Raw genomic sequence first — 13927 nt, forward strand, 5'->3', positions numbered from 1 at the left:
TCAAGTGTTTAAAATAAATAAATCAGTGGCGCTACAACCTCTTTAGGTCTGGGCTTCTGAATCTGTTTCATGATCATTTTTAAATATAATAGGCAAGTAGGTGATCAGCCTCCAGTGCCTGACACACGCCGTCGACTTTTTGGGTCTAAGACATGTCGGTTTCCTCACGATGTTTTCCTTCACTGCGAATGTTAAATGCGCACATAGAAAGAAAGTCCATTGGTGAACAGCCGCGGATCGAACCTACGATCTCAGGGATGACAGTCGCATGCTGAAGCCACTAGGCCACCACTGCTAACATCAAGTGATTAGATGTTGAAAAAAAAATTAACGTAAGATATAAGTTATTGTTTAGATCTATATATAATATCTGCAATATCCGATATATATTAGTGTAACAAAGGATGCTTCGGTGACCCTACATATATGGTGATACACAATTACTTTAAAATAAACATTAAGACCATAGTAACCTCGTTGTATCCTATTATCCTATTACTTATTTAGGCGAAAAAGGCACACAATTGTCTGTCGATAATAGAACAATTAATACAGGAACAATGGGTTAGGCTAGACTGTTATATCAAATACTTTGTTTAGTACTAACACAGCACGCACAAAACACCAAATAATTGAGGGCGTAATTAATAATAGAATCATCGGCAAATATGGAAACCATTACTACAAGAACGTCTAAGCGAAACCCTCAAAGAAAGTAATAAAAAAGTTTCTATTACGAATAAACTACTGTAAGGAGTAATATTTGAGATATTATATTTAATTCATAGACATGCTATACAATTATATAGGTTTAGGTTGTATTGTCAAATTTATGATATTCTAAACGTTAGTAGCCAAAGGTTCGCTCATAAAGTATATTAATTCCTTTATTACCCACAATCATTTAATAATCTGATTTCGGTAGAATCTCCGTGGTACAAAACAAGCGTATTTAGCGGTCCTCCAGTTCGCTATTTAGCAGATATTTTGTGTTGGACAGCACAGACCACATAGTTGTTTGCCCTGATCAGTGTTAGTTCTGCCTTGCGATTCTGTAACTCACTTTTCGAACTCACACAGCGGTATAAGGTCCCTCCTTGTAGTTTCTTGTTTATCAGAATTCCAAATCATAAAATGACTGCTTTAAGACTGATTTGAGCGCGACCGCCGCTGCGAAAACCGCTGTGTGAGTTCGAAAAGTGAGTTACGGAATCGCAGGGCTGATCTCTCTCTCAGGTAAAAATAGCCTAGCTAAAAGAGTTTTGAAATAAAAGAAAAACTATTACTCCACCAATTTTAATATGTAGTCAACTTATAGAACTTTTACTAAAGTATAAATAAGAAACAACTTTTACAATAACCATTACTTGCCCTTCCTTGTTCCTGCCTACCAGACTCGTAATCGTGCTTTGTTCCATGTTCCTCACATTAACACTAACTATGCAAGGAACTCAGTTTTGTATCGCGCAGCCCGGACATACAACGACCAATATTTAAACCTTGACCTGTTTAAGCTGTCGCGGAATACGATTAAAAGAAGTATTAAGAATATCCATAGCGCAAAATCACCTGCATCATGAGCATACCCCACATATACACACCTTCACGTACTTACCCTCACTTTTACACCATCATACAACACAACCAAATTAGGTACCACTTAGATATACGTATTGAATAGTTTTTATTTGTTTGTTTCCTTTTATAAATTCTTGAACCATTTTGTAGTTAAATGTATTATTATGTATTCCATATTTGGCAATACTTTTAATGTAACTGTTTGTTATTGTATATAATTTATGTTAGCTGTAGGTTTACAAAATAAATAAATAAATAAATAATTACAATAAATGTATCCAGCTATCGACACAGCAAGTGTCTCTGTCACTCAACGCTTTACACAATGAGTGACAGTCTTAATTTATTCAAATTTAAATCAACTGAAACCTTAAGTACTTAATCGCACCTGTACAGAAGAGGTTATTTCAAAATAGTACCGTTTAATACGATTAAAAGTAAGCAGCTGTTACGTTGAATTTTATTACCGTAATAAACAGCATTATTGTTTAACGTGCATTTTCAATAATATAATAATTCCACGTGACATAATTTAGCTACATAAATGTAATAAAAAGCTTTTAGATTTGGTATATTTAAAGACTATACATTTGGAAACCATATACCCAAAACAAAGGACTGTTTGGTCAACGCTCCTTTGCATTCAGGGGCCCTTTATAACAAAATCTATGGATTCTGAGATCGTTAAACTATCCAGATATCAACACGCTAGGCCCATAGAAATTACACTAGCCAAATTGGATTTCGAATCTAGAGAATCTACATACATATCTTGGTATGACTTTGAGGTTTCAAAAACTAACACAGACACAGTGCACGATCATAACAACTTTCAGCTACACTCTCAAATACATGCGCATACACACCCATTCACACACTCACTCATTCTTAATTTGTCACACTAAATTTATTATTATTTTTTAATTTTAATTTTAATTTTTTAAACTGTTTTAAACGTGTACCATGTAATAATAATTGTTTTCTAGTTACCCACAACACAGGACCTCCCTAGTGTGGGGACTAGCGACATATGAATTCTGTCACAACCCTTTTGTCATAAATAAAGTTTTTTGAAGTTATACTTCTTTAGGCGCGTTATGAAAATTTGATGAGAGTGAAATTTTACGATGCGCGCGCACCTATGACACAAAATTCGGAGTGTGATTATAGCGTGCGCAATCTACAAAAGAAATAGAATATAAGCTAACTTCACGCATATTCTATTTCTTAGCTTAGCAGCTTAACAAGAATTTTGAATATCCATGACAATTGACATCTGACATTGACATTTACCTTTTAAACAAATATAGAAGTTTGAATTATTGTTTAAAATAAAAGATTATCTATGTATCTAGTTATTTTCATTATACAAGTGCGAATTTTATATGTGCGTCCGAATTATAATCAGAAGTGATTTAAATTTAATATCTAAATCAAAACTAATTAATATGATAAAATATTTGTGAAAAAACTGTGCCAACCTTCCTGAGTGCTTGAATACAATTGAGGTTAACTATCCGTAGGTATTATCGAGTATTATTGTTGATTAAAACTGAAACATGAACCATTATTCATTGCTTATGTTTATTGCGTTTGTTACAGCAACGTTTTAGAAATATTCTATATATCAATAATTGAGAACAAAGATTTAAGCACGAATACTAATAAGGAGAAAATGAAGGCTTGGAGCGATATAACAGAGAAGTAAACATTTTAATAAGTACCTGCATCTCAAAAAAATGACCACATTATTTAATCAAAACATGTAATTTTTCAGATTTAATCTAGCAAATATAAGGACAAGAGACAAAAAACAATTGATGAATCAGTGGAAGTGCACTAAATTGAATACAAAAAAAGAGTTGTCATCTTATCGCCGTGAAACATCTAAAACTGGAGGTGGAACAAAGCCACCATCACCTTCTCGAGACACAATGGATATGGCAGAGATGATACCGCAACGGTTTGAAGTAGATTTCAATGAATTTGATTGTGATGGTGTCGAGGTAGGAATGTTAATTATAAATATGATGTATGGTGATGTTCAAGGTTCAACCTTTCAAGCATAGGCATATGCTCACAACAGTACTTTATTCCCCTACAGGTAGTTAGAGATATTGTAATACCTCAAAACATCCATGTTGCACTTGTAGTACCGAAACTCTGTCCAGCCAGAAGTGAGCCCATTCCCACTTATAATGGACAGTGGGTATAATACACCTTAATACCTGAGTGCGAACCACTCACCATGATACTTAAATTAATAGATGTTATTTATATATTTCAGGATATTACAAATAAAATCATTTTGGAAACAATTGATATCCCAAAAGCCAACAATGACAAGGTAATAAATCAGTTTTGACATAACTTGAATACTAAAAAAGCCAAACAAAGGTGTGCACAACAGTGACAACATAACTTAACAATTTCATTATTTTGTAGGATTAAAGAAAGGTTAAAGAAAATCATGTCGAACTGAACAACAAGAATCCCCAAACAACTCCAAAGAAACCTACAAGGAAGACACCGGTATTATATTTAAATTATCTCTATCTCTAAATAGAATAAAAGAAAGTTGCTATCCAGGTCTGTAGCATGTGCTACAAATTATATTATTAACACATTTATATAATTATATTAATATAAATGTGTTAAAAAATTTATAATATGAATTATAAAAAAATTTAAGTTTTGCATGGACAGAGCTTAAATTAATATTCTCTTATTTGTTGCAGAAAGCAAGTAGTAGTTTTAGTTTTGGAGAAGCCTCGTAGATGCACAACCAAGTAATGATTAATTTAAAATTACAAACCGAAATTCTGATGAAGACAGTCACTTAAAAATAAATAGTATAATGAAATAAAAATGTTTTAAAGATAAATAGTGTTTTATTTGTTTAATGTAAGAGAATAATAATAAATATTTATTTAATTAATTTTTCAAATGTAAACTGAACTTTATTGACTTTAATGACTCCTTTTCCAGTCTTTGATTATTTAATTGTAATTAATTATTTGCATGCAATCAAAAACTATTTTTAATAATGCCAAAGAAGTATAACTTCTTACGCGCGTACATAAGTACACGCACCCTTTTTGAAGTTATACTTCTTTAGGCGCGTTATGAAAATTTGATGAGAGTGAAATTTTACGATTCGCGCGCACCTATGACACAAAATTCGGAGTGTGATTATAGCGTGCGCAATCTACAAAAGAAATAGAATATAAGCTAACTTCACGCATATTCTATTTCTTAGCTTAGCAGCTTAACAAGAATTTTGAATATCCATGACAATTGACATCTGACATTGACATTTACCTTTTAAACAAATATAGAAGTTTGAATTATTGTTTAAAATAAAAGATTATCTATGTATCTAGTTATTTTCATTATACAAGTGCGAATTTTATATGTGCGTCCGAATTATAATCAGAAGTGATTTAAATTTAATATCTAAATCAAAACTAATTAATATGATAAAATATTTGTGAAAAAACTGTGCCAACCTTCCTGAGTGCTTCAATACAATTGAGGTTAACTATCCGTAGGTATTATCGAGTATTATTGTTGATTAAAACTGAAACATGAACCATTATTCATTGCTTATGTTTATTGCGTTTGTTACAGCAACGTTTTAGAAATATTCTATATATCAATAATTGAGAACAAAGATTTAAGCACGAATACTAATAAGGAGAAAATGAAGGCTTGGAGCGATATAACAGAGAAGTAAACATTTTAATAAGTACCTGCATCTCAAAAAAATGACCACATTATTTAATCAAAACATGTAATTTTTCAGATTTAATCTAGCAAATATAAGGACAAGAGACAAAAAACAATTGATGAATCAGTGGAAGTGCACTAAATTGAATACAAAAAAAGAGTTGTCATCTTATCGCCGTGAAACATCTAAAACTGGAGGTGGAACAAAGCCACCATCACCTTCTCGAGACACAATGGATATGGCAGAGATGATACCGCAACGGTTTGAAGTAGATTTCAATGAATTTGATTGTGATGGTGTCGAGGTAGGAATGTTAATTATAAATATGATGTATGGTGATGTTCAAGGTTCAACCTTTCAAGCATAGGCATATGCTCACAACAGTACTTTATTCCCCTACAGGTAGTTAGAGATATTGTAATACCTCAAAACATCCATGTTGCACTTGTAGTACCGAAACTCTGTCCAGCCAGAAGTGAGCCCATTCCCACTTATAATGGACAGTGGGTATAATACACCTTAATACCTGAGTGCGAACCACTCACCATGATACTTAAATTAATAGATGTTATTTATATATTTCAGGATATTACAAATAAAATCATTTTGGAAACAATTGATATCCCAAAAGCCAACAATGACAAGGTAATAAATCAGTTTTGACATAACTTGAATACTAAAAAAGCCAAACAAAGGTGTGCACAACAGTGACAACATAACTTAACAATTTCATTATTTTGTAGGATTAAAGAAAGGTTAAAGAAAATCATGTCGAACTGAACAACAAGAATCCCCAAACAACTCCAAAGAAACCTACAAGGAAGACACCGGTATTATATTTAAATTATCTCTATCTCTAAATAGAATAAAAGAAAGTTGCTATCCAGGTCTGTAGCATGTGCTACAAATTATATTATTAACACATTTATATAATTATATTAATATAAATGTGTTAAAAAATTTATAATATGAATTATAAAAAAATTTAAGTTTTGCATGGACAGAGCTTAAATTAATATTCTCTTATTTGTTGCAGAAAGCAAGTAGTAGTTTTAGTTTTGGAGAAGCCTCGTAGATGCACAACCAAGTAATGATTAATTTAAAATTACAAACCGAAATTCTGATGAAGACAGTCACTTAAAAATAAATAGTATAATGAAATAAAAATGTTTTAAAGATAAATAGTGTTTTATTTGTTTAATGTAAGAGAATAATAATAAATATTTATTTAATTAATTTTTCAAATGTAAACTGAACTTTATTGACTTTAATGACTCCTTTTCCAGTCTTTGATTATTTAATTGTAATTAATTATTTGCATGCAATCAAAAACTATTTTTAATAATGCCAAAGAAGTATAACTTCTTACGCGCGTACATAAGTACACGCACCCTTTTTTTTTATAATTATTAATATTATATGAAAAAATCTATTTTCTGAAAGCGAAGCTACCTATGTTGAACTCTAATGGCTACGTGCATTCTTTGTACCGAGTGCGAAAGGTATTTGCTAAAAGTAATAATAATCAAGAGGCAATTCAACTCTCTATGGGTATTACCTCTTCCTCAGATTGCAGGTTACAAGTAAGTGATCAGTTTTCTATGTCTGGACCATGTCGTCGACTTTTGTGTTTCCTCGCGATGTTTGCTTTCACCGTAAGAGCAAGCATCAATTGCGTCCATAGAAAAAAACAAAGGTCAAACAAAGCATCGCCGTGATTCGCACTTTCGAAGAAATTTCGAAAGCTTCAGGGTTCAGTCTAAGGTTTATGTCATATGGGTAACACAGATATATGTATAATCCGATTAGCTAAGAATGATCCGTGATACCAATTAAGATTCCAGCACTGCTGAAGTCTGAATCACCTATATATTCCACCAGAATCAAAGCAATCTAATTAGAAAGCTAAGTATGGCAAATGTACCTATATGTTTTTCAAAATACTTGTTTAATATTGAAGCAAAATCGTAAAGATTTGTTATTAAAAGATATAAAAACGTGAACGCGCAAAACGATTTGAGGGATAAAAAGGGTCAACATTCTCAATATTAAATTTTGAGGGTAAAATTTGTGTTTATGAGGTTAGTATAATTTTGACATTACAAGCTGATTTTATCTAGTCATATGTGTATATTTTCAAATTAAAAAAAATACTCCTGTTAATCGCCCCAATATAGGCAAAATACATATTTGTTGGTAATCAATCAAAATCCATCTCCGATAAAACAAAAATCGGTTGTCTGTAAAGTCGGTTTACTGACGATAGTTGAACGTGACAACGTCACGAATCGCTCACTCAAGTAGGAGAGAGACAGATGTCGAACGCTGAAGAGCAAATCCGATTGTGCCTCTCTGTCGCTTCGCGCTCTCGCTTGCACTTCAAGCCTTAAATGGAACGCCTCAGAGCGAGGTAACGCCTCAGAGCGAGATAACGCCTCAAAGCGAGGTAACGCCGCATGAGTCATGTTTTTTCGTGCGTGCAGCCGGCTCCATCGATTTATAAGACGTTGTCACGTCAAAAAACTCAAACTCTAAAACATTATTATGTTCAGACTGACAAAAACATACCCTGACCGTTTTGTGTCACGTGACTGAAACATAAATTAATTATTTTTAACTGTGGATTTTGTTATAATAATGATTATTTACAATTCGTTTTACTCCAAAACGCTTAGAGTGTGTACATGTGTAAAGATTACATTAAAAAACACATTATTTTCCACACGACAGGTATTGTAGTGTGTAGAATGCGTAGTGTAGTAAAGTTCTTTAAAATTAATTATTGATTTAATAAGAATTTAAATATCCTTAGCAATGAGAAAGTTTCTTATATGCTAGCTTGCATGCTTGGTTTCTTGTTAAAACTTTATCGATACTTCGGTACTTTGGTGTTTCGTGTATACTTGTATAGTATTTTGAACACAAAATTTTCGTAAGCGTAAGAAACATATGCCATATATCTAATATATAAAATTCTCGTGTCGCGGTGTTTGTGGTTAAACTCCTCCGAAACGGCTTGACCGATTCTAATGAAATTTTGTGTGCATATTGGGTATGTCTGAGAATCGAACAACATCTATTTTTCATCCCTCTAAAGGTTAAGGGTAGTCCACACCTAAATATTTTTTTTATTTTTAGATTTTTTTTTCTGTTTTTATTTTTTTATGATACAGTACTAAAAAATCCATACAACTCCTAACTTTCACCCCTCTACGATCAACCCCTATTTTTTTATTATAAATGATATACATGGCAAAACGACGTTTGCCCGGTCAGGTAGTATTATATATATATCTCATGATAAACTTCCAATTCTATACAATTTTTTTTTTCTTACACTCATTAATTTAATAACCACGAAACTTATATGTAAAGAAAAAATTTACTTGTAATATAAAAGTATTGTAAGTCCCCAACGGGGCATACCCATATGAGTGCGAAGAGCTGAGATAGATGATAGAAGAACTGTATCCTTTAGTTCCTGACACGATTTTAGGTTCTTAACCAAAATTCGCCTTCTAGGCACCTTCTAGGCACTAATATACTGATACAATTAGTATTCAAAAACCACGACCTCACGTTTAAGAGTTTTAGTTCTGCTAAAACAATTATTTACTACGTAAAAGGTACGACCACGGTATAAGAGAAGCCAATTAAATTTTATTATTCATTGTATTAGTGGTCATACTTATTCAAAAAGGTAAACGCCGAATATAGTATGACAATATGCTCGCAACTTGTAATATTAATCATTCTTTCATACTTAAAAGGTTCTATAGTCTGTAATTAAACTATAAATAATTTCTTCAACGAGTCTAAACGCAGATTTATGGTATTATTTGCGTAACTCGGCTATTCCACTGATTTTCAGCAATTGTGGAGAATTAAATATTCGTTCCAACATTTATTTATTTATTCATAAATATACATTACACTTACAGTTCTAGAACAATATGATATTGTTAAAAAAAATTCATATTAAACACAATAATATCGCCACTCTGAACTCAATCTGCGAACATATAAAGATGTCGTGTCGGAGACAGCATTCAGTAAGCGTAACGATTTTTTTTTTGAAGAGAACAGGGGGCAAACGGGAAGGAGGCTCACCTGATGTTAACGGAGAGATCCCCGTCCGCAGATGTGCAACAGACTGTATCGCTAACAACCTTGGCCTTCACCGTCGCATATATCCACTAGGTACAAAACCCGAGTTCTTGGAGAGCACTTGGGTTGCTTACCACCCTTTTTTTTCGTGGGGAAATGCGTTACACCTACCCCCTGCGGCACGGTTGCCTGATAGTGAAGTGTTAAGTGTTATGTGGGACTCGCTGTTGTGCATAGCCACTAAAACCCCACGGCGCCACCAGCAATCGCCCGAAGCAGGACACGATAACAGCGTAGCCTTGTCCGTATCCAGCCACGCGATCAGCCGTTAATATCACGGTCCTCTACGGCCACGAATGATGTGGAATGGACCTTGGCACAGCAAAGGCCGCATCGGCCAAATGGGATGCTTACCACCGCTAGACTTTAAGTATATAATAGGCCAGCTGTAAGTCCCGTCTTGTATCTAATTTTTGTACCCCACCATCCCCAAGACAAATAATAGGGATAGATGCCATATAGTCTGTTATAAAGAAAACTTATTCTGTATGCGCTCTGACCAGAGACATGTTTCATGCCGCAAGCGGAGCCCAAATATGCGCAATGGTATAGTCATTTTTAATTTTTAAATACCATTCCCCATTCCTAGCTTATTTATGATTTAAAAATAGCGTAAATTTGAAGGGCGAGCTTACCGAGGGAAATAATGAATACGCAGAAACGCTTCTACCACATAGTACTCGGGACTACACGAGACAACTTCAGATTGTTAATTAGAAAATCTTATTTCAAAGAACATGAACTTTGATATTCAGTTGTGCAAAGTAATTTCATTGATTAAGTAAAGCTATTTACGAATCAAGGAAGAAGAAATACGGAAGAAAAAGCGTAAACTTCGTGGTTTTCTTTGGTAGATATAAATACATAGTTGGATTTAAATGATTTTATTTTTACAAATCCATTTAATTGTTAAGTACTTAATTAAATTTAAAGATTTGTTTATTGGCGTTAAAAGAAAGTTATTTAGTAAGTAAGCTAGTTATAAGCTGAAAATCTTTCACAATAAGTAAAATAAAACGAATGATACCAAATTCAAACTGAAACGAAACATTCTATTTTGCTGTATGACAGTTTTAAGAACAAGAGCCTACCGTGCTGCTTCCAAGACTCTGGGAGGGCTGTACCAGTCGCTCTTACTATTTTACCTAGAAGATGAGCATGTAACCGATTAAATAATTTTGACTGCTCGGTCCTCACAATCCACCAGAAGTGTAGCAGCAATTTCACATTCAATTTGCGCTTCAATCATTCGTCGAATCCGCCAACCCCATTTCACTTTACTGGTATATTAATAACAATAAATGAACATACGAGATCGTGTGATGTATGTTCTCCATAAAATTTATATTGTTATCTATCAAGCTCGTAAATATATGCAACCATGATTTTAATTGATTAGAATAGATTTAATAATTTCTTATCATTGTGTTGATGGTTGACAGTAATTGTCACATCTTTACAAATATTTTAATTAAATTGAGTCAAAATTTAAATTCTTATATTATTTGTTATCTAAAAATGTATCAATATCAGTCGGCTTTAAATACAAGAAACTAGCTTTTAATAGTAGTTTTATTAAACACTTTTCAACTACGTATAATAATTCAAAATGTAAATTATGTAAACTATTCGTAGCTTTTCACATCCACTTCTCAATAAAGATTATGTCGTCATTACTTTAAATAATTCTGTAAGTTTAAGTTGCTTAATATAATATTTTTACTAAATCCAAATGGCGGCGTTCGTTTGTATTCTGAAATTTTTTTTTCAATATAAAGTAATACTTACATATTAATGATGACGGACACTTTAGGACACGAAAAATCACATTTTACGTGGGCTATGTTTTATTAAAGTACTTTTTCGAAATTCAAAAATATGTATAATCTGTGCTCATTTTTTCACCAAGGAGTTCACAAATGGAATAAACGTACGGAATGTTTCATTCGAAAAGGCGCGAAACTTTGTTCAAAGTTATCATTTTGCTCTTTGAGCCGACCACGCGACGCGACTCACAAAATAGACTGGAGAGATTCCCGAACGGAAGATATTCGCGCAGTTCAACGCTAATGCACTTCAAACACATACAAATTGAGCTTTTAGCAGGCGTTGGATATTTTTTATCAATCTTTACGAATTATTAAGGATTTTTACACGCTTTATATTAGCTTCACCTGTATGCATGTATGTATGTAACCGACTCCTTCGGACTCGATTTTGACCCACTTTTAACGGACAGATTTAATTCAAACTTTGCGCACCTGTCAAAGATCGATGACAATGCAATAATCCGAAAAAAAAAAATTAACTAAAAAATAAATATTATAGTTTAAACCACATCAAACTAAAAAGTGAAAAATAATTCCTAATTTAGGCTGAAAATGGTAATGAACAAAAAATTTGGCTCTGTGCCATATTTTTCGTCTATCGAATTATTTTTCTCTTTTTAGTTTGATGTGATTTAAAAGCGTGTTTTTTAGTTTTTCTAAACTATTTTTTTTTTTTACAAAGTTCTGTTTCTGTGTGTGTGATATCAACAAACTTCTATAATCCCCCAGATTTCTACTTACGTTTCTTTGATCATTTAATGCAATGTGAAGGTGATTAGTTTTTTTAAATACAGTGCTTCTGTAATATGGATATACGTAATTTATTAATTATTGATTCAAGGCTTTGTTGGGGCCCTCAAATAAACTATGTTCTCAATTTCACAAACTTATAAATGTTTTCAAACGCCTTAGAAAAACTTCTGATCCACATACAATTAAGATAGTGTATACTACATTATGCCAGTCGATATTACCTTACTGCATATCGGTATGGGGTGGAGCGGCATTGTCTTAAGATATCCTATAGGAAACCTTACCGCTACTCAACTTCAAAATTGTACAACGAAATAAAACGTTTAGGTGTTTTACAATTATACTTAATATGAATATGTATACGTTTTTGGAAACAAACACCCGCTACTCCACATCAAACACAACGCAATCCTATTTATAAGCAACCCAAAAAACGCACTTTCTTCGCCCAACGCTTTTCTCCTTCCGAGACCTTTTCCACTTCATCTTTAACCACTTCCTTAAAAGAAAATTATCACTAACATTTCAAAACTCACATTACATACATCTCACATAAATACAAAAAATCTCAAACAATATTTTGTCAACCTGTCCTATGCTGGTACAGAAAATATTCTTATTATGCATAAATAGTTAAATATAAATTTGTGTTATGTAGAAATCATGAAGTAAAATACAGTCATGACAAAAGGAAGAGATTGGCTGCCCACAACACAGGGAATCCTAGTGTGGGGGTTAGTGCACTTTATGTTGTAAATATCCTGTATATTGTGTATATTATTATTATTATTTCTTTCTTTCTTATTATGAAATAAAAAATTGGTTTTTAATCATATTTTGAAATTGGAATGCTGATTGTTGAGTTGTTAGTTATAAGCTATTATGTTCAAAAATACAACAATTTTGTACAGCCTAGTAGGACGGCGCGCGACTTTCAATCCCAAACCCCGGTAGTGCAATAAAGGATTTTTGATTTAACAGATTCAAATCAAAAATCCTTTTATTTAAGGTAAGAATAATTATGAAACAATCTAAACATCACCAGGTTTCAGGCACATAAGGCTTATCACCTATAAACAATAATAATCAAGCATCATTCACCTAAACAAATGAATAACGACGACTAAGACTAATGGTCAGAAAAGCGTTCTAATAATAATTAATATTTATTTTACTTTTAATGTAACAGAGTATATATAAATATGTAAAGAAGATATATTAATTTCCAAGTTTAAGACATTTCCAGACAAGTCTAATTAAAGATTCTATTTCCGGATTTAATATACAACTTCATACAATTGTAATACATCTGCCATGTCATATAACTATTTCTGAAACTTCACGCGCCAAGAATTAACAGAACTGTTGTAGAAACTGGAATATCAAAGATAGCGCGTGCTATCACATAAAATTTTAACTGGCCTTCATAAAATATGAACGTAAAACAATTGAAATCTAAATAGTATTTTTTAGAGAGCATCATAGACACACATCAGTATGTTGTTATGTATAAGAACTTATGTAAGATTTAGTAATGTTAACTAAATATGTACACATCTAGATCTTGGAATTATTTTTGTTTCAAAAAAATCGGTTGTCTGTAAAATCGGTTTACTGACGATAGTTGAACGTGACAACGTCACGAATCGCTCACTCAAGTAGGAGAGAGACAGATGTCGAACGCTGAAGAGCGCGGAGTCCGATTGTGCCTCTCTGTCGCTTCGCGCTCTCGCTTGCACTTCAAGCCTTAAATGGAACGCCTCAGAGCGAGGTAACGCCGCATGAGTCATGTTTTTTCGTGCGTGCAGCCGGCTCCAGCCGGCAAGCGAGAGCGCGGAACGAGCGACAAAGAGGCACAATTGGCCTCCGC

General features: G+C 33.0%; 1 protein-coding gene across 2 annotated transcripts in view; it reads right to left on the reverse strand.

Moving 5' to 3' along the window:
- LOC125060845 (neuropeptide CCHamide-2 receptor-like) overlaps positions 1-11567 on the reverse strand; it is an 82207-nt gene extending 70640 nt beyond the window's left edge. Inside the window, exon 1 of one of the 2 annotated variants that reach the window (XM_047665952.1) lies at positions 11264-11564. The gene's annotated coding sequence lies outside the window, so the exon portion shown is untranslated. Of the gene's footprint in view, positions 1-11263 lie in introns of both variants that reach the window. The other variant, XM_047665953.1, reaches the window with a different exon arrangement.
- Positions 11568-13927: the final 2360 nt, after the last annotated feature.

This window comes from Pieris napi, chromosome 22, assembly GCF_905475465.1.
Source record: "Pieris napi chromosome 22, ilPieNapi1.2, whole genome shotgun sequence".
In the NCBI taxonomy this organism is placed as follows: domain Eukaryota; kingdom Metazoa; phylum Arthropoda; class Insecta; order Lepidoptera; family Pieridae; genus Pieris; species Pieris napi.